Source organism: Mesoplodon bidens (genome assembly GCF_964165515.1).
Source record: "Mesoplodon bidens genome assembly, chromosome: 4".
NCBI lineage: Eukaryota > Metazoa > Chordata > Mammalia > Artiodactyla > Ziphiidae > Mesoplodon > Mesoplodon bidens.
The window spans coordinates 119,118,616-119,138,783 of record NC_138160.1 but is presented as its reverse complement, the minus strand read 5'-3'; the positions used below and the strand labels follow the sequence as shown (position 1 = coordinate 119,138,783).

Here is a 20,168-nt window from a genome sequence, read left to right as displayed (position 1 = left end):
GGGGATCTGGGGCCCCAGCCCACCCACCCTGACTGTCACCTCCTGGAGTTTTGAAGACTGTATGAGCATAAGATTTTGCTCTAAAAAACAAAACAGAACTTCCACAGACTAAAAAAAAAAAATCTGAAAAGCTAGGCTCTAGAAGATCTGGGCCCTGATCCTAGGACACTGGAGACCCCAAGGGGCTCGGCACTGAGTGAGGGATTCTTTCTGGTCTGCCCTAAATCCCTGCTGCTGCAGTTGCTATTTCAATCTGTTCCCTCGGGTTGTGTACTCAGAGCAAGGAGAACAGGAAGTCATCTCCTCAGCTGAGACTCCTTGGGGGTGAGGGGAGCATTTAGAAAGGAAAGAGGAGGGACAGTGGGGCCTCTGGGCCTGCTGCCTGAGTTCTAGTCCTCTGGCCTGCTTTCTAGCCCACAGGCCTGGGTGAGCACTGGATCTGTGGCACAGGGTTTCAATCTAATTCCACTAGGATTCTTCAAGCTCCCACACCCACACATGGATGCTTAGCCCCCCTTTGGCCAGGGCTCTGCCTGAGCTCCCAGTGAGGCCTGAGATTTGAGAGCATAAGCGGCTTCACCTGGTGCTCAGTCTACACCAGCCCCAAAGCCAGGGTTATGGACAAATCAAGGACCTCTTGGGAGGCCCCTACATTACCTCCAACTTCCAGCAGCTGCCTCAGGCTGGCTCTAGCCCTACCTGCCCTGCCATGTCCTCCTGCAGCTGAGAGCAAGATGGAGGTTCTGCCAACACCGGGCACGGGGCCGGGTCCTCAGCTTCTGGGGGTGGACAGACAAGGGGCACATTGAGCTCCACTCTGGGAAGGGGCCCAGAGTCCCTGCCTGGGCTAAAGGCCAGCTGAGCCCAGAAAGAGCTGAGCCAGGACCCCCCTCTCTTGCTGGGCCCAAGGGAGGGGTGCCCTTCAGGGCAGAGGCGTGAAACAATGCCCCAAGTCCTCACTCTGAATCACCATGTGACCTGGGGCTCATCATTGTCCCCTCTGGCCTTTGTGAACCCATCTGCAGAATGGGGGCATCACCTCTGCTCTCCTTCCCCAGGGCTGGTAGCAGAACTTAAGGTCATGAATGATGAGAGGGCTGAGATCCAAGGAAAAACAAACTCACTACAGAGGTCAAGGAGAAAGGCAGCTATGGCCCACTCTCTCCACTACCACATTTGACATACGGGGAGATGGAGGCACAGAACCAGGAAAGGCTTTGCCCCAGGTCACACAGTGAGTAGCTACCTCTAGACTCAGGAGTAGCCTCCCTCTGCACCTGCATGGGCTGGATGTACAGGATGAGGTCCAGTTTCCCAGACCCTCCCTCAAGATCACGGCTCAAATCCTCAACCAGAAGAGTCTACACAAAGCAGTGACCCTGCCCACTTCCAGCCCTGCTGGCAAGAGCAGGGGAGGGGGTACAGCTGGGCCACAGGGCCCACTCCTGAGAAGGAGACGCCTACAAATGACAGCCCAGCAGTGGCTAGATCCTCTGCATCCTCCCTCAGCCAGAACCAGGCCCCTCTCTCAGCAGGGGCTCCTGTGATTGCCCTTGGGATAACCTTGGGCATAGCAGCCTCTTTTTCAGCACCAACCAAAATGGGGTCCATGACGGTAATGGAACCCTGGCTGGGCCAGGGCTGAATGCCAAGCCAGCCACTTTCTGGGTCTCAGCTGCTCCTGCAACAACCCTATCCCCCTCCCCACTCTCCCATGGCAGCTGGAGTGAGTTGTGAAAACACAAATTATATCATACCCCTCCCTCACTGGCAACCCTCCATCAGCTCCCATCGCCAATCTGGCCTCCTCAGCATGGCCTAAAAAGGCTCTGCCTGAGCTGGTTCACTGCCCTCAGCCCATCCCCCACCCCAGCAGCCACACTGGCCTTCTTTCTGCTCCCTGAGCTCATTCCCACCTCAGGGCCTTTGCACCAGCTGTACCCTTGGCCTAGAATGCTCTTTCCCTAGATCTTTTTTTTTTTTATGGTTCCAGCCTGAACCAGTTTTTACTATGATGGTTTTATTTTATTCATTTATATTTTTTTTTCTTTTTTTTTTTTTTTTTGGTGTGTGGTATGCGGGTCTCTCACTGTTGTGGCCTCTCCCGTTGCGGAGCACAGGCTCCGGATGCGCAGGCCCAGCGGCCATGGCTCACGGGCCCAGCCGCTCCGCGGCATATGGGATCCTCCCAGACCGGGGCACGAACCCGTATCCCCTGCATCGGCAGGCGGACTCTCAACCACTGCGCCACCAAGGAGGCCCTATTCATTTATATTTTTTAATTTTATTTATTTTTTATTTTTGGGGGGGCTGCATTGGGTCTTTGTTGCTGTGCACAGGCTTCCTCTGGTTGCGGCAAGCGGGGTCTACTCTTCGTTGTGGTGTGCGGGCTTCTCATTGCAGTGGCTTCTCGTTGTGGAGCACGGGCTCTAGGCGCGTGGGCTTCAGTAGTTGTGGCACGCAGGCTCAGTAGTTGTAGCATGCGAGTTCTAGAGCGCAGGCTCAGTAGTTGTGGCGCACGGGCTTAGCTGCTCCGCGGCATGTGGGATCTTCCTGTGTCCCCTGCATTGGCAGGCGGATTCTTAACCACTGCACCACCAGGGAAGCCCTCCCTAGATCTTTAAATGACTGCCTCTTCTGTCACTCAAGGCTCATCTCCAGCGCTGCCTCCTCAGAGAGGCCCTCTCTGACTACACAGCACTCTTTTACACTCCTTCACGTAGCAACATATCTGCTAAGCATCGTTTAGCAGAACTGAAACTCCCTTTTCTATTTGTTTCCTTATTTTCTGCCCATCTCGCTCACCAGGTGGTAAGTTCAGTGGGGACTATGTCATGTTCACTGCTGTCTCTCCCAGAGCCTAGCACAGTGCCTGGCAAACAGTGGACACTTTTTAAATATTTAGTGAATGATAACCTAGAGATTACCATCATCCCCACTGTAGGCAGAGGCTGAGAGAGGCTGAGGACCATGCTCAGGGTCACGAAGGTGGAAAGTGACAAGGCTGGCTTCTGCGTGGAACGACACGGGACTGTCATAGGGATAACCTCGTAAAGTGCCTTCCACGCTGGGATCCAAGCCAGGGACTGTGGGAAGCCCAAGGAAAGGGCTGGAGGGCCCAACATGTTCTATAAGACAGAGGGCAGATGCATGGGTGCAGGCGCCTGCGTGCACGTCTGTGAGCAAGCATACGGTACAGGCATTTGTGGGCACACACACACACATCCCACATATATTCAGACCCATAAACACACATGAAGGGAGCTGGACAGCTACTCATGAGGTAGGCTCCTGAGGGGGTGAGGAGCCTACAGGCCTAGGGGCAAGGTCCGGGGCAGCTAGACCTACATCACTGGGCAGCTGGGTGATTGGTTGAAACCATTCTGCTCTGGGAGCAGCCGGGGCAGGGGAGGGACAACCCAGTGCTTCAGGCTAGGGCAGGTGGTGGGGAAGACAGGCACCCACACTGACCACAGCCACAACCATGGCATCAGGCAGCTGTGTGGGTTTGAGAGGAGATGGGGGAGTACAGGCCAACCTGGTAGAAATGGGGGCACAGGAGGCAGAGCTGGGATAGGGGACCCATGGCACTAAGCACTACCCAGCACAGGCAAAATCTAAGAGCCTGTGGGATGTCCAAGAGTGCCTACAGCCCAGGCAGGGTATGTAGAGGGGACAGGGAGCAGAGAAAATCATTCTGGAATGTCAGTGTACAGGCAAAACTGAGACTTCAGCTGTCCCAGGCAGCAGGGCTGGGAGCCAGGCACTCAGGTGTTGCCTCCAATGTGCTAGGGGAGCTTGGGCAAATGAAACCCTTCTCTGGCCTCATTCCCTGTGTACATCAGAGATTCCTAACCATTTCTAAGCCTTAGACATCTTTGAGCATCTGATGGAACTCTGGATCTTGCTCCAGACAGACTCACACAGGTACACAATATTCTGAGTATTTTTTGAGAGGCTCATGGACCCCTACAGCCCATCCATAGGAACTGGGCATGAACCCCAACCTGGACAATCCCCAAGGACTTTCCACCTCTGACATTGTACACTCAGAGTTCCATGAACGTTACTTGGAAAAAAAAAAAAAAGCTGGAAACATTTCATTCTCAGACCTATTTTCTGCCCCCTGGGAACCTACCCTGAACACCCCCATTGGTTCCACTGCCCTTTCTCAAAACTTCTACTACACTAATTGACTCCCTAGCTCACCCAGATTTTAGCACATGGGCTGGGATCTTCACACACACACGAACACACAACTGTACCCACGTGGACAGTTCAATTAGACACAAAAAGGGCTGGTGTGTTGTAAGTGCTCAGAACAGACCTTGGCCAGCTGTGCCCCACACCATTCATGGGGCCCAGGTTGGCCCAGACCTGTCCACTCCAGGCCTCCACAAGAACCTGCTGAGCCACTGACAGCGCGAGCAACAGGGAGGTGACAGGAAGACCTCTCAGCGGGGCCCCTGGATCACACAGCTCACCATGCCCCCCCACAATCTCTGCCAGCCAACGAGTCTGGAGGTCAGGACCTTCCTGTCATCCCAGAGCTGTGAGCACACTCCGAGGCACAGATCAGCCTGGGCGTGTACCTCCTCCATGTCCCACCTGCCCGGGGCAGGGAGATGCCCTGGATAATGTGCAGGGATGTCTACCCAGGAGCCTTGGGAACTGCCCTGCCTCCATTCCCCACAGTGACCCTAATCCTTCTACCTACTTGGTCTTCTCAGCTTGGACCACCTAGTGCCTCAGATGGGACAGTCCAGGACAGTGGGTCAGCGCCCTGTGCAGTCAGAAAGACCTGGCTTCAAATCCCACAAGCTGTGTCACCTCAGGAAAGTTGCGTACCTCTCTGAGCCTCAGCACCCTCCTCAGCAAAATGGGGATGGTGGTGCTAACAGCATCTGCCCCACAGGGCTGCAGGGAGGACAAAGGAGATGGCTTGGCTGCGATGCTCAGCTCAGAGTCAGGCACAAGTGCTCAGGGAAGGGTGCTTTTCCAGAACCATCTCTCAGGTCTGCAGGGGAGGGAGCTGGCTGCCCACATTGGGGGCGGAATACACAGTAGAGCAGCACAGGACACCCAGTGGGTCCCAGCAGACATTTGCCCTGGGCAGCCTGTCAGAGCAGGTTCTGAGGCACCGGCTTCAGAAGCCCAGCCTGAGGGTGGAGGCAGGAGAAAGGCTCCTGTGGGGACCAGGAGGGTGGGCCAGAGAGGGTGCCCCACCCTTTCCTGAGGCAGGTGAGGACCCTACAGTCCTGGCCCCACTAACACTCCTGCCCCAGACCAGGCTCCCTCCTAGCTTTCCATCTCAAGGCACAAGAGCCACACCAGGTGCAGGGCAAGGGCCAGGGGTCTGGACCTCCCTTAAAAGGCTCCCATTCCCTTCAGGTGATGTTAATCTGGGACTAACTGGGAGCCCAGCACCAACCTGCTTTCTTCCTCTCAGCCTGGCCTTGGGTTGTGGGCATCTGGAAGGCCTCCTTTCTCATGGTCAGGCAGGCAGAGATTCCTGGGATTGGGTGTACATTTGCATCTTATCTGCATGTGCCCCGCAGCCTGCTGGGACTTTCAGGGGCCCCTGGGCCCAGCTCTGCAAAGGTCATTCTTTTACATCTCCCATCTTACTTCACTCCCCGCCCCACAGCCACTTGGCACCTTCATTTGCTTAGCATTTGCATACATCTGCATGCTGGTTTGGAGAGCCCTCAACACTGATGAAATTCACAGTGTCTGCTGTCAAACCCCAAATCATGTTTATAGCTGGTGACTCTACCCCCAGTCAACTTCCCTGCAGGGTGAGCCCTCAGTTGTTTGGGACCACTAAGGACTAGGCTGTTCTGGTTAAGCTGGCTGCTGCCTGTCTTCCTGGAACTTCAGCTGGCACCTGGGACTCACTCTGCTTCTTGGGCCACATTTGAGCCATGAGCCTGCAGATTGAAAGCTTAACCCCGAAAGCTACAATGAACTGACCAAGGGCAAGTCCTGCCTTGGCTAAAAAGCCTGGGGAGGGGCAGACTCCAGGGGCTCAAACTCTGAGCAGCCTCCCCCCAGTCTGGTTCAACAGCCAGGAGAGATGAACCAAGAAACTTCATCCTCCCTGCTCCCTGCCCAATTTTCATTTACTCCATACTCTCTAGATCCTCACATTCTCTGTCCACCCTGCCTCCTCCTCTCTGCCTCCTGCCCTGAGACCTTCCTCCCCACCCTCTCCCCAACCTCTTGATTACGTCACTCCACGTAACCCCTCCCTTGCTGAGTCCCCTCTTCTCCTCCCTCCCTCCTCTTACCCTGTCCTCTCCTGTCTGTTTTAGGGTTTCAGCACAGGGTCTGACAAAGGTTGTGGTCTCCTTGGGCCCGGTTGAAAGTGAGCAGCATGTGGTGCAAAGTGAGCAGGTGTGAAAGGGTCTGTACTGGGCCATTCCACCATCACCTCCTTGTCCCCATCTTTGAAACTGGCCCTCCTGTTCAGCCATAGCCCACTGATGGGAGATCTGGGGGCTGGTAAAAGTCTCACCCCTTCATGGACTGTCCATGGGATAGGAGAGAAAGAGAGGAGTCAGAAATGACGCCAGTATTTCGACCCTGAGCACCTGGAAGGATGGAGTTGCAATTCCTGAGATGGGGAAGACCAGGTGAAGCAAGTTTGGGAGAGAAGATCAGGAAGAAAGGAGCTCAGCTTGGGACAAGTTGGGTGTGAGGTGTCCAGTAGACATGGCATTCAAGATGCTGAGTGGGCTTTTGGAGCTCAGGAGAGAAGTCAAAATTTGGGATATAAATTTGGAAGCTGGCAGCATATAGGTGGTGCGTAAAGCCATGGGACTGATGAGATCGGCTCAGGAGTGAATGCAGGTGAGGAAGAGCAGCCATACAAGGGCTGAGTCCTGAGCACTCCAATATTGTGAGCTGTGGGTCGGGGAAAAGGAGACTGAGGAGTACCCACCAGGTCAGAGGAAAACAGGACAGTGGATGTCCCGGAGATCAAGGAATGTATTTCAAGGAAGAGGGAGAGACTGAAGGTGCCAAATGAGGCAGATGAGGACTGAGAATGGCTATTGGGTGTAGCAACATGGAGGTCATTGGTGACCTTGAGAAGAGCAGTCAGTGGACAACCCTTCTGGGGAGGTTTGCTGTAAAGAGGAGCACAGAGATGCAGTGGTAGCTGGTTGGAGAAAATGAGAGAGCCGTCTTTTAAGACAGGAGAAACAATAACAAGGTATCTGCTGAAAGGGACTTCCCTGGTGGCGCAGTGGTTAAGAACCCGCCTGCCAATGCAGGGGACACGGGTTCGATCCCTAGTCTGGGAAGATCCCACATGCCTTGGAGCCACTAAGCCCGTGCGCCACAACTACTGAGCCTGCATTCTAGAGCCCATGAGCCACAACTACTGAGTCCGCACTCTAGAGCCCATGAGCCACAACTACTGAGTCCGCACACCACGACTACTGAAGCCTGCGCACCTAGAGCCCATGCTCTGCAACAAGAGAAGCCACCACCATGAGAAGCCCACGCACTGCAACAAAGAGTAGCCGCCAATCACTGCAACTAGAGAAAGCCCACACACAGCAAGGAAGATCCCACACAGCCAAAAATAAAATAAATAAATAAATTTATTACCAAAAAAAAAAGATACCTGCTGATGGAATGATCCACTGCGGGGGAGCCTATAATGCAGGAGGGGGCATTTGCTGGAACAGTGTGCCCTCCACCACCCGCATTATAGGTTCCCCCTCTACTGCACAAGGGGACAGGATCTATTTGCACAAGTCGAGGGCTGGCCTAAACCAGGAGCAGGGACACTTCATCCACAGCAACTGGGAAAGGCAGAGCAGTGGGTACAGATGCTAGTGGATGGGTGAACGCAGCACTGGGAGTCTGAGGAAGTTCTAACTGCTTCTGTTTTCTCAAAGAAGTAGGAAGCAATGTCGTCAGCTTTGAGGGAGGATTGCAGAAGAGGGGCTAGAGTTGAAGGCAGAACAGAAAGAGTGAAATAGTCATCAGGTAGGGGGAGAGGGGATGGACTTAGGACCCACGTGGGACTGCGGGACAGCACTAAGGACACACCCGAAGTTCACGGTTTTGAACTAAATGTGAGACCAGTCAGGGCAGTGGATTTTCTCAGCCCCATTCAGCTGCACAGAGGGAGCAGACCAGGCACTGCATTTAACCAGGGTTGGGGTTTTGCCAAGCAAGTATGAAGAAGTGAAATGAGGTAAGGGAGTTGGGGGTCTTCAAGGGAGAGATTATCCTGACTTTTATAGTGGCAGCTGCCTCTGAGCCGGCCTCTGCCCCCACTCAAAGTCCCTCTGCTGCTGGTACCTGAAAGCCCACCATCCACTCCCTGCTGTGGGTTGTGTGTGGCCTTCCCTCTGCCCTCATCCCACCAAGACCTGGGGAAGTGAACTTCCCATATGCTGTTCCTTTGACCTGGAAAGTACCTCAGACCTCACACACTCAAACCAGCATTCTCCACATCCTCCCCAAGCCACTGCATGACAGCTCTCCCCACCTAGTCAGATACCAGTGCTCATCATTCCTCCTCCTCATCTCTCCTTACTCCATTCCTTCTCTCCACTCCCCACCTGCCATACCCCAGTCCCAGCAGGGCCACCACACCAACTCCATTGCCCCTGTGCACTGCCTCCGTGCGCTGTACGCAGCAGCCTAGAATCCAGTGCACCAGCGTCTTGTGCTGGACCATGTCACGGCCTCCTGACCATCCCTTTCACCCCGTTCGCCCCACCAGTCCACGCCATCCTCCTCAGAGCGCCCTTCCCAGCACTCACATCTGCCTCATCACTCCCCTCTTTAAAATCCTTCAGTAGCTCCCCGTGCCCTTGGGGAAAGGGCCAGCTGTCAGCCCACATTCTAGGCCAGCTGTGGTCCAGGCCCCACCCCCTTTCTTCCTGTCTTGCCCCCCACTCCCTCTCCTCCCCCGCCGTGCCCCTCACTGCTTTCTCGGGGCTTCTTCCCCACACTGACAGCACCTGCCCTGAGTTGTGGCTCATCCCATCCACACCCCTGAGGCTGTGAACTCCTTAAAGGCACCATCAGCGTCTGCTTAATCACCCTTCTCTGGTGTATATTCTGAAGGGGGGGTTCAGTCAGTTTTGCTGACCTGGAGTGCGGGTGACCAGGTGGATGAAGCTTCTGGAGGTAGGGAAGAGGGAGGAACAAGATTGAAACAAAGGGACTCCTTAGCCAAGTGACCTAACTTAGCACCACCTATTACAGCACAGGCTAATGACATGCACCTGCTGATGGACACGACATCACCTATGGGATATTCCTGCCCAAAATATTTAACCTGACTCCACTCATGAGAAAGCAGTAAGACAAACCCAGAATGTGGGGCATTCTACATGAACACTGACCGGGGCTCTTTAAAACTGACAATGTCATAAGAGACTTCAAAAAAAAAAAAAAAAAGCAGAGAATTGTTCTAGATTAAAGGAGACTAAAGACACATAACTAAATGCAATGTACGATCCTTGATCAAAAAAATTTTTTTAAGCTATAAAGAACATTACAGGGACAACTAGAGAGATTTGAATATGGATTACATGAGATTAGATGGCATCATTAAATTTCTTGGGTATGATTAACAGTACAGTTATTATGTAGAAAAATGTCCTTGTCTCAGGAAATTCATGCTGAAGTATTTAGAGCTGAAGTGCTATGATGTCTGCAACTTACTTTCAGAAGTTTCAGAGAGAGAGAGAAAAACAAATGTGGGCAAAATGTCAACAATTGGCAAATCTAGGTCTCTAGGTGAAGGGTATATAGGTGGGTGTTCATTGTTCGATCAGATGTGACAAGACAAAAAGTTAGGGGGGAGGGAAGGGAGTGGAGGGAGACACTCTAAAGAGGGGAGCTCAGGGCCCCTGATGGCGCAAGAGTCAGGAGAGGGCAGTCCTTACTGCAGCAGACGGCACGCTGGGCTGTGGGCCTGGCCTGGACACCGGATTCCTCCTGGGCCAAGCAGACACAGCCCTGGAGTGGCTCACCACCTAAACAGGGTCAGGCTTACCTACGAGCAAACCAACTTAGGAGGACAGGGCCCTGCAGGAAGCAGCCAGGTCCCAGGGAGACCAGCAGGGCAGTCCTCAGCCGGGACAGGACTGGCAGGAACAGGGGCCCTAACCCACCTCTGCCTGAACCGTAGAAAGGAGCTGGGTCTGGCCCAGGCCCACCCCCCTACCAAACACCCCTCAAGGGGTGACAGCCTGAGTGTATCCTCCCGTGTGAGGAGCCAGGCTAAATATGGAGCCCCAGACATAAGATGCCTCTCAAAACAGATTTTCCTGGAAAAGACCATCTGGCAAAGAATGTCTAGAGCATCATCTGTCGCGAGAGGCAGTGTTGTTCTCCTCCAGGCCAACGTCCGGAACGGGAATGTCTCGATCCCAGCTCTCTAGAAGATCCCAGCTTAGTGCCTCAGTTTTCCCCAAGTTCGCTCTCTTGCTCCAGATGAAAAGGTGCTCAGTCCCACCTCCCTCCTAGCTTGCACCTCCAAGGAAGAAGAGAATGAGATTGGGGACAGAAGTCCAAGCTTCAAGTAGTTCTGCCCATGTGCAAATCCTGATTCTGCCACTTACTAACCAGGTGACTTTGAACAAGCAACTTTTCCCTAAACCTCAGTATCCACAAAATGGAAATAATGGGCATACCTCCCTCTAAAGGCTGGTCTGTGTAGGAGAGTACTTAGCACAGTGGCAGTGCACGATTCTGGAAGCTGGGCGAAACAATGTCCCCCCACCCTTCTCTCAGTCCTGTCAAGAGCAGCAAGTCCTTTCCAGGTAACTTTGTTCCCCTGCATTAGGAAACACTGCAGGTCAGGTCGGCTGGGGGAGTGCACACCCATAGCTGTCAGAGCAGCAGCAGGAGGGAAGCCTCTCAGGCTGGCACAGGGCACTCCTGGGACTACAGGGTACAAGTCACCTAAGCATTGAGGTTTCAGCCCCTGCAAAAGGCACCAGCAGGGGAGGCCTTCAAAGGGCATTCCAGTCAACCTTCTACCTTTAGTTGGGCCACCACCACCCACCTACTCATCCCAATGTGTGGGAATCCTCTGGTTCAGGCCACAACCTAGGGACCTGCCATGTTTCCACCAGGACCAAACTTTGCAGTAGCCTCATTCAAAAGCCACTGACTCTTACCATATACTGGGGAAAAGGGGCTCTTGAGAGGGAAGGTGGGTATGATGTAAGAGAGGTTAGGTGGGTATGATGTAAGAGAGGGAAGGTGGGTAAGGGAGGGCAGCTGGCCCATTTTGCTGATTCAGAGATCACAGGTCATAGAACTTACAGCATCCCTGGGAGGTAGGGTTCCTATCCTCCCAAGGAAGGAGTGGAAAAATGACTATCTGCCGGGGCCAGAGGTTGGACTTGGAGATGGTCCCCATGCCCCTTCCCCACTCTCCCTCGAGCTGCCTGAGTATCCCCCATTAAGCAGCTTTTGTTTCCAGGGTCTGGAAGAAGGAGCTGGAGAACCCAGGAAAGTCCAAATGCCTCTCCCCAAACCCAGGCTGCCCATCTGTCCTGGCCAAACCCTGAGCCCTCTCCCTGCTCCCCATTCACCCACCTATCAAGTTCAGCCTGGCTTATCCTGAGCCTTCCAGGAATTCTCAGACCCACTTCCATTGTGGCTGGTGCCCCCAGTTCTCTCCCAGGGCACCCCCAGATGGCCCTAAGGTTAAGGGATGGGCTGAGGCAGTGGCCCCCTAGGCCTGTGCAGAGACAATGCCCCCAGTTCTGACTCAGGGAGTCCCCAGGTCCTCCAGGGACAGCAAGAGTTGGAATACCTCCTTCTAGGAGGGGGGCCAGCTAAGCAGGTGGTCCCCACATCTGGACTCCCTGCCCCACCCCAGCCCTAGCAGTGACTATAAAGACCCCTCCCTCCCTGCGGCTGCCACAGCCATTATGTGCCTCCTGGCCTTGCCTGATGCCTGCCACGCCCCCATGCAAGCCCTGCTCCAGCGGCAGAGCTCAGAGCCGCTGAGGCCTGGCCGCTAAGCCAGGCTGTCAAAGTTGGGAAACTGGAAACAGAAATAAATCTTCAAAGCTGCTCCGTGGTAAAGGTGGTGGCCAGCAGGCCTGGCACCCAACACCCCAGGTCCCTGGCCACCAAGCTCCCACTGGCACCCCCTCAACGTACACATATACACTCAGATTAGACAAACGGCGGGGGGTGGGGTGGGGGGGGGGAGATCAGGAGACAACTGGGCTGCCGGCCCTAACCCTCCCTGCAGGCTGGCCTGGGGCTCTCTAGCGGTGCCCTCTCTCTCTGGCCCAGACTCTGCCATCCCGGGCTTCCTCTTTCGGCCCCATCTCCATGACAACCGTATCCTTCAGATGCTCCAGCCGCCACGGAATTGATCTCGAAATGTAGCTTTGTTAGCAGACCCAGGCGGGCACGGAGGGCGGAGGGCGGCGCCGCCACCCAGCACGCTCCCCCCAACCCCAGCAGCCCCTCCCGGCCCCCAGCCCAGCTTCGGGAGGGGCGGGGTCCCGGAGCACGCTGACCCGGGGGACAAGGTGTTCCCGCACGGCCCGACTCACCGCTCCGGCTCCCAGTCGCTGGGTCCAGCCTCTCACGGTGGGGCCATGAGGAGGCCACCGCTGGACTGACCGTCCCACTCCGCCACCGCCTGTCAGGGCTCCCGCGCTCGCTGCTATCCCTTCAGGTGTCGGAGCGCGTCTGTGGAGAAGCAGAGCAGAGGTGGGGGGGACGCACGGCAGGAGGGAGGGAAGGAAGTAGAGAAGGAGGGAGGGAGGAGCGGGAAGGGCGGGGGGACTGCGGGCGGGGGGCGGGGGGAATAGAGCCGGGAGGCGACAGCGGCCACGCAGGCCACCCGCCCTCCTGCCCACCTTCCCCAGCTCTGCACTGAGGGCCGGATCGCGCGCCCGGGCCCGGCTGAGAAGGGCGGCCAGCCCTGTCCCGCACCAGCCCGCGCCGGCCCTTTAAGAAAGTGGGGGAGGGGAGCGCTGCGAGGTTCCGCCCCCGCTCCTAGCCCAGCCGAGCTCCAGCTGTCCTCTAACCCCGGGCCAGCCGGTCGGACCCAACACCGCCCCCTCGGCGGGACCTTGGGGCCCCAGACCCTGAGCCCTCAGGAACCACCCTCCTCGAGGTGAAGGAGGGAGCGGGTCCTTGCCCTCCTCCCCTGGTCTTACTCCTTGCCCTCCACACCCCCGCCAGCGCGCGCACACACACACCACACACACACACACACACACACCGCCACACACACACACACACACACCACACACCGCCACACACACACACACCGCCACACACACACACACACACACTCCACACACACACACACACCCCGCCCAGGGGAGACCCAGCCGACTGAGAGGAGTGAGGAGTGCTGGGATCAGGGATCACGGTGGATGATCCCAGAGAGAGGGAGGCTGAGCCCAACCTACTTACCTACCTACTGAGACAGAGAGAGGAACAGACAGACCTGGGGTATGGGGTGAGAAGAGGGGCTTGGGACAGAGCTGGAAGCAGTGCAGTAAGGAGGGGTGCAGGAGAGAGGGACAAAGGGGAGAGACCCTGAGGGAGGGGAAGGGGGAAATACAGAGTCGCAGTACCAGGTCAGGAGCCCAGTACTCTGGGCTGTGGAAACTCTCTCCCAAGGAACCTGCCCCACAGACCCTGCTAGTCACCACCTGCAGCCCTCCCCCCACCCCAGGACCCTAGCTCTGAAGAGAAGGTTGACAGTATTGTACCTGGGCTAAACACTAAAAAGAACATCCTGGCTGTGAGGCTCCTACAGGGCAAGATTCCACCCCTCAGAGAGGTAATAAAGGGCCCCCACCCACAGGGATCTAGGGAGACCGGGAGCTGTGGGGAGGCAGGGCAGGTGAGCAGGCCCCATGCCATGGACAAGGGAGATCAGGTCAGGGTCAGGCCCTACCACAGGAAGCCACTTTCCACCTTTCTCCTTCCACTCCAGCCCCCAAGCGCTGTTCACTTCACCCAGCTCCTTCCCACCTCCACACTTTTGCAAGTATTCCACCCTCTGCCCTGTCGGGCCTTGATCCTGCTGTGCTCAATGAACTCCTACCCAATCCTCAAATCCCTGCTTAAATGCCTCTTCCTCCATGAAGCTTTCTGCATCCTTCCTCCCACTCATACACACACATACAGTTAGGGACCCTCTTCTTAGGGAGGAGAGGATGACAGAAGAGAAGATTTGCTGACCTATGAGGGGTGCCTAAGCTGTGCAGAGTGGCAGTAATTGGAGGTACAGGGTCTGAGCTGTGATCAGTCTCCTCCCTCTTCAAGCTGGGCTACAGCTGGAGCTGGGGTTTCATCAACCTCAGTGACACTTCTGCTATTAACTGTGCATCTACCGGGTGCCCGAGTCCACACTAAATGTTTTCTATGTGTTATATTTAACCCTCAAAACAATCCTACCACCTGTTTTACAGATGAGAAAACAAACTCCAAAAGCATAAGCCAGGAGGTCTGATCCTGTAGACACAGCTGAGCAGTTCAGAGGGCACTCTGGCCACAGCCCTTCATGGCCCATCAGACCCTAGGACATTCCCAGGGAGCCACTCTACTGCAGGGGCTCAGGGTCTTCTCGAAGGACACAGAGGGATCATGGCTTCCCTGCTGTCCTGCCCTCTATCTTCTGCCCTCTGCTACCTGCAGGCAGAGCTGGGCAGCAGTTGGCAACCAGCAAGGGCGGTGGGAGGAAGTGGTGGTGACAGGGCTTTGCTCCTTATCCTCAGGACCCATGACCTCAAGTCACAGCTGGACCACATTTCTGAGCTTTCACTTCCTCATCTACCCAATGAGGATGGTCACAGCCCCTCTTATGGGGCAGGGATGAAAGGAGTTAATGTGCTCGGTGCCCACCTACCCAAGACCCGGCTCACAGATGCACCCGACAGGCCACGGCTCTTCCGATTGTAATGAGTGACTTACTCATGGAGTGGATTATTTAACCTCTGTCCACCTAGGTGGACTATGAGCCCCCTGAAGACAAGGTCTGCCTTATTCACAATGTATCCTCAGCACCTAATACACGGTATGGCTTAATAACTGTATGTGAAAAGAAAAAACGGAAGGAGGGAGGGTCCAGCTGTCTCTCCATTTAACTGGGCCAGACTGGTACGCAGAACCTAGTCCCTGGGCTGGATCTGCTCCCCAACCTTCAAAACTCTGGAGCCTGCTTCAGTGGGCATGAGCTGGCCAGCGCCAGGAGACAGGAGTTCTAGTGTGGCCACTGCTGCTTCCTGGCTGTGTGGCCGTGGGCAGCTATATCCCCTCCCTGAGCCTCATTTTCCCATGTCAAAGTGGAACTAGCTCAAGGGGCTCAAAGGTCTGTCACAAGGCCACAGATGGGCTCTGTGTGAGAGAGCACTTTGGGTGCCATGCGCATGGGAGAGAGGGTTATTGTTATTAGTCCTTGTAGCTACTTTTACCTCGAAAGAAAACAAGGTCAGCATCCCCCCAACCAGCAACCAAAATGCTCTGTATTCCCCAGCATTCCTCCAGGGAAAGAAAAATCAGCAGCTTCTCCCGTTCCTCCTGAGGGTGAGTCTCAGGAAGTCAGATGCTAGAGGCTACACAGGGCAGGAGACACAGTTCCCAGCCCACCACAGCTCCTGCCATGCTGAGGCCTCTACCTGATGTCCAGCCTCCTCAGGCCCAGGCAGGGCCTCCTGCTCTTACTCAGCCTGAACAGGTTGGGGCATCCAGGGAGGAGAAGAGGCCAGGACCTGAGACCTGCCAACTGGGGGAGGCATTTGGGTCCAGCCCTGGCTCAGGGAACACTTGAAACACCCAATTCTCGCATCTGCCAGCTGGGAGGCAGGTCTGGGGAGGAGAGGCTGGGAAGGGACTCCCCAGGCAATCCCAGGGCACTCAGTAAGCACCTACTGTATGCCCAGCCATGCTCCAACCACCGCGCCACCAGGGAAGCCCTCCCACCCCTCTTGAACACACTCCAATCCAACTGTCATCTTCTCATCCGCACTCATTCCGCTGACAACACTCATCAAGGCCCTACCAAGGTCACCAACACAGCTGCTGAGTACAGATGTACGGGCTGGGCACTGCACAAGTCCCCCAGCATTAGGGGTAGAGTGGGAGCTGAAATCCAGCATGCTGTCCCCTCACCATGCTGTGTGCCTGGTACAGGCTACATTTGGCTGAGAGAGGGACACCTTTTCCTTTACACTGAGGTGTCTCGCTTTTGTGCGCCTGCACAGCCGGGTCTACCTGGAGGGGCCACCTCTTTCCAGTATCTGTACGAAGGGACTAGATAGTGGTCCTTAGTGGCCACTATGATGCCAAATCCAAAAGTCAATTCTCAGACCTCATCTTATCAGCAGCATTTGACATAGTTGATCACCCCCTCCTCCCAGAAATATGCTCTCCTCTTGTCTTCCAGGACCCATACTGCCCTGGTTTTCCTCCATCCTGGCTTTGCCTTCTCATTTTCCTTTGCTGGTTCCTCCTCCCCTCCCTACCTCCAAATGCTGATGTGCCCCAGGGCTCAGTCCTGTCTTTTCCCCCTTGCTCTCCCATTCTGAACCCACCTTGGCTTCAAACCCTGATGATTCTCAACGCATGACTCTCCCACCTCAACCTTTTCCCCCTGAGGTCAGACCCTCACACCCAACCACTGGTCTGAAGGGTCCACTAGGATCTCCAAAGGGCAGCTCCAACTTATCCCAACCAAAGCTTCCTCATTGCAGTACTTGTCACCACCATCCTTCCATCAGCTCAGGCAGAAAACCTGGGAGTTATCCTTGCCTCTCCTTCTCTCACCCCCACATCCAATCCCACAACAAATCCTATGGGATTTACTTTCAAAGCATGTCTCAAATTGGCCACTTCTCATCAGCTCCACTGCCACCACCTGCCTCAAGCCGCCATCCTCTCTCACCAGGATTATTACTGGAGCCTCCTAACTGGTCCCTCTGCTTCCACACAGCCCCAGTACCAACAATCCCAACACTGCAGCCGAAGGGATCCTGTTCAGTGTAAGTCAGATCATGTGATTCCTCTGCTCAAAATCCTCAAATGGCTCCTTTGTCACTAAGACTCAAGCCAAGTCTTACAATGGCTACAAGGTCCTACTGTGATCTGGCCCCAGTCACCTCTCTAATCTCACACCTCTCCAGCCACACTGGCCTCCTCTCAGTTCCTCTAACACACCAGGTACACTCCCCACCTCAGGGCCTTTGCACTTGCTATTCCCTGTGCCTGAAACACTCCTTCCCCAGGTAGCTGCATGACTCACTCCTTATCCCCTTCAGCCCTCTGCTCAAATGTCACCTTCTCTGACCACCGTACCTAAAATACTATCCCCTCCCTCACCCACGTCTTCCCTTCACCCGCTTTCTTTTCCTCCATAACACATATTTGTATACTACATGTTTACTCGCTTATTCCGGTTATTGTCTGTCTCCCTCCCACCACTACCATCACTGGGCCATAAGCTCCAGGAGGGCAGGAAATTTGTTCTGTCACTTCTGTAGCAATGCCATCATCTTCCCCCATCACGGCACATACCACACTGTGCCATTACTCTCTGGACTGGATGGTCCCAGAGGGCAAGGGCCCGAGGTAGGGAAGCTATGCAGTGAGGAGCAGGTGGGGAGTCAGAGTGGCCAGAGGTGGAATCCTGGGAGCCTCAAGGTCTTGTCTTTACATCCCCAACATTACCTGCAACTCCTGTGTTAACTGGGAGGAAGTGTAAAGTGCAAAGACCATGCTCACTGGCAGCCTGTGGCTGTGAGGACAATGATTCATTCATTAATTCAACAAACATTTACTGAGCACCTACTGTGTGCCAGTGTGCCAGGCCCTGAGGGCGGGGGAGGGGGAGCAGAGCCCAGACAAAGTCCCTCCCTCCACAGCTCACAGCCTATCAGATGATTTCCCAGGGGAAATATCTCTGTAGGTGGAGCTTCCTGGGGCAGGCAGCTTATCTACTTCACCCCACTTATCACAAGGTGAAGTCAAATTTTAGGTATGGATTTTACTAGTCTCCTGCCTACAATCTCACCCAGACTGTGAACTCTAAAAAGGGGCACGGACTGTGTATCTAGTTATTACTGGATCCTCAGCATCTAGTAAGGGCCTGGAGGGTAGCTGGAGCTAAGTATCGAATGGATGAATGAATAAATGAGTAGTAAAATAGGAGCAGGCCTCTGAAAAAGGTGAAGATTTGGGCTTGCAGCCAAGAGGAGAAGGCAGGGCACTGCCTGAACAAGGTGAGGTAGAGGGAAGGTCCCCTGGAGGGGAGCAAGCCCATGCGTAGGAGGGAAGGGGGACTGCTCAGGCTCTGAGAGCTGCCTGTCCCACACCCTCCCCCAGCAAGTGTGGCCCTGCCAGTACTGGTCCAGGGCTGGTGGACAAAGCCCCACAAGGAGTGCCAGGGACTTGCAGTGCCTAGAGCCAGCCGGCTGCGGGCCCAGGGCACAGGCAAAGCCTGGCCCAGAACTTTGAAGGCCTTTGTGGGCCGCTGGGAGCCGGTCCAGGAGAATGCCGGGAACTGGCCAGGGTGGGATGGGATGCACTCCCATGCTTCCGGAGGTCCAGCTGGCCATCCAGGCCTGGATTAATGGAGGGGGGGTGGTTAGGAAAAGGATCTCCTTCTGCCCCCCAAATCCTTACAACTTGGAGAGCTGCTAGAATTGGAGTGTCCGGTAGATCCCATCCAGGTTACTGAGGCCCAGGGGATGGGCTCAGCTAGGGCTCACAGACTTAGGGTTGAAGCTGACACTCCCCCTCACTCCACGCTTTGACCCAGGAAGCCCAGCCAGAGGGAGGAGGAGAAGTCTTTTTCAAAGCAGAGAGACATGTCGACTCCTGCCCCAGGAAGCGCGGCCAAACGGGAATGTCCAGGGAGGGCGGGCGCGGGGCTTAGAAGCGGAGCCATCTGGGGCCACGAGGCTCTCTGCCTCCCTCTGCTGGCCGGACTCAGAATTACCAGAGCGTCTAGCGTCACAGGGCCACGCACGGTCCTGGGTCCTCCGTGCCGCGCAGCCCGGCTCTCTCTCTCTCTCCCACTCACCCAGAAAGGAAACGAATAGAGGTCATATGGATCGTCCCCCTACCTCAGCACCAGGCCGAGCCGCGCCCCAAGGTCCAGTCGCAGGCCGTCTGTAACCAGCCTCCGTGCTGGGATGCTCGCTCTTTCTGAAAGTCCTTTACCTGCACCAACCTAAGCATTTCCTTAACTTGGCTCAGGTTGTCTCCGAAGTCCATGCTCTTCCACAATACAGACGGAAAACTGAGGTTCCACTGACTATCCTATGGTGACCCAGGCCCCGCTTCCTTGGAACTGAGGGGAGTGCAGGTACTTCTCCCCAGAGCAGCCGGGAAGACAGGACACTAACTGGCTGAGAAGCAAGAGGCCGCCCCGCCCAACCCCTTCCGGAGTACTTCAGAAAGCAGTCAGTCCAGGAATGGGTTCTTTTGAGGTCGGGGCGCCACCTGCTGGTATCTACAAGAATTGCACCTGCACCACGAGGCACAGCCATGGGATAGGAGAGACCGCGGGGAACATTTAGAGCAGCTGACATTTATTGACTATTTTGTTAGGAACTTCCCTGGTGGCACGGTGGTTAAGAGTTCTCCTGTCAGTGCAGGGAACATGGGTTCGAGCCCTGGTCTAGGAAGATCGCACATGCCGCGGAGCAACTAAGCCCACAAGCCACAACTATTGAAGTCCGCACACCTAGAGCCGGTGCTCCGCAAGAGAAGCCACCGCAATGCGAAGCCGGCACACCGCAACGAAGAGTAGCCCCCGCTCTCTGGGACTAGAGAAAACTCCCGCGCAGACCCAACGCAGCCAAAACTAAATAAATAAATTTGTAAATAATAAATAATTTTTTTTAAAAAAGAGTTATGTGAGCCAGGTTCATCCTACGTTCTTGGCATTATCTCACTTCACACACTATCTCATTTCATCCTCACAGAAACCCTAGGTGAACATCATTCAGCCCATTTTAGCCATGAGGACACTGAAGCTAGGAAAGTTAAGGGACCTACCCCAGAACACACCCTGGTGTGTACTTTAACTGGGCTCTTCCACCTGCACTGGAGGTGATGGGGGAAGTGGTAGCTCGGGAATGAGCTCTACAGGGGACACCTCCCGCTTCCCGCTTCCCTCCCCAATCTTGGGTGCTATC

General features: G+C 55.2%; 1 protein-coding gene across 2 annotated transcripts in view; it reads right to left on the bottom strand.

Annotated features, from left to right (window-relative positions):
• PSD2 (pleckstrin and Sec7 domain containing 2) overlaps positions 1-19,174 on the bottom strand; it is a 55,707-nt gene extending 36,533 nt beyond the window's left edge. The window contains exons 1-2 of one of the 2 annotated variants that reach the window (XM_081231748.1): positions 19,092-19,174; positions 12,561-12,699 (exon numbers count right to left, since the gene is read on the bottom strand). The gene's annotated coding sequence lies outside the window, so the exon portion shown is untranslated. Of the gene's footprint in view, positions 1-12,560; positions 12,700-19,091 lie in introns of those variants that run through there. The other variant, XM_081231747.1, reaches the window with a different exon arrangement.
• Positions 19,175-20,168: the final 994 nt, after the last annotated feature.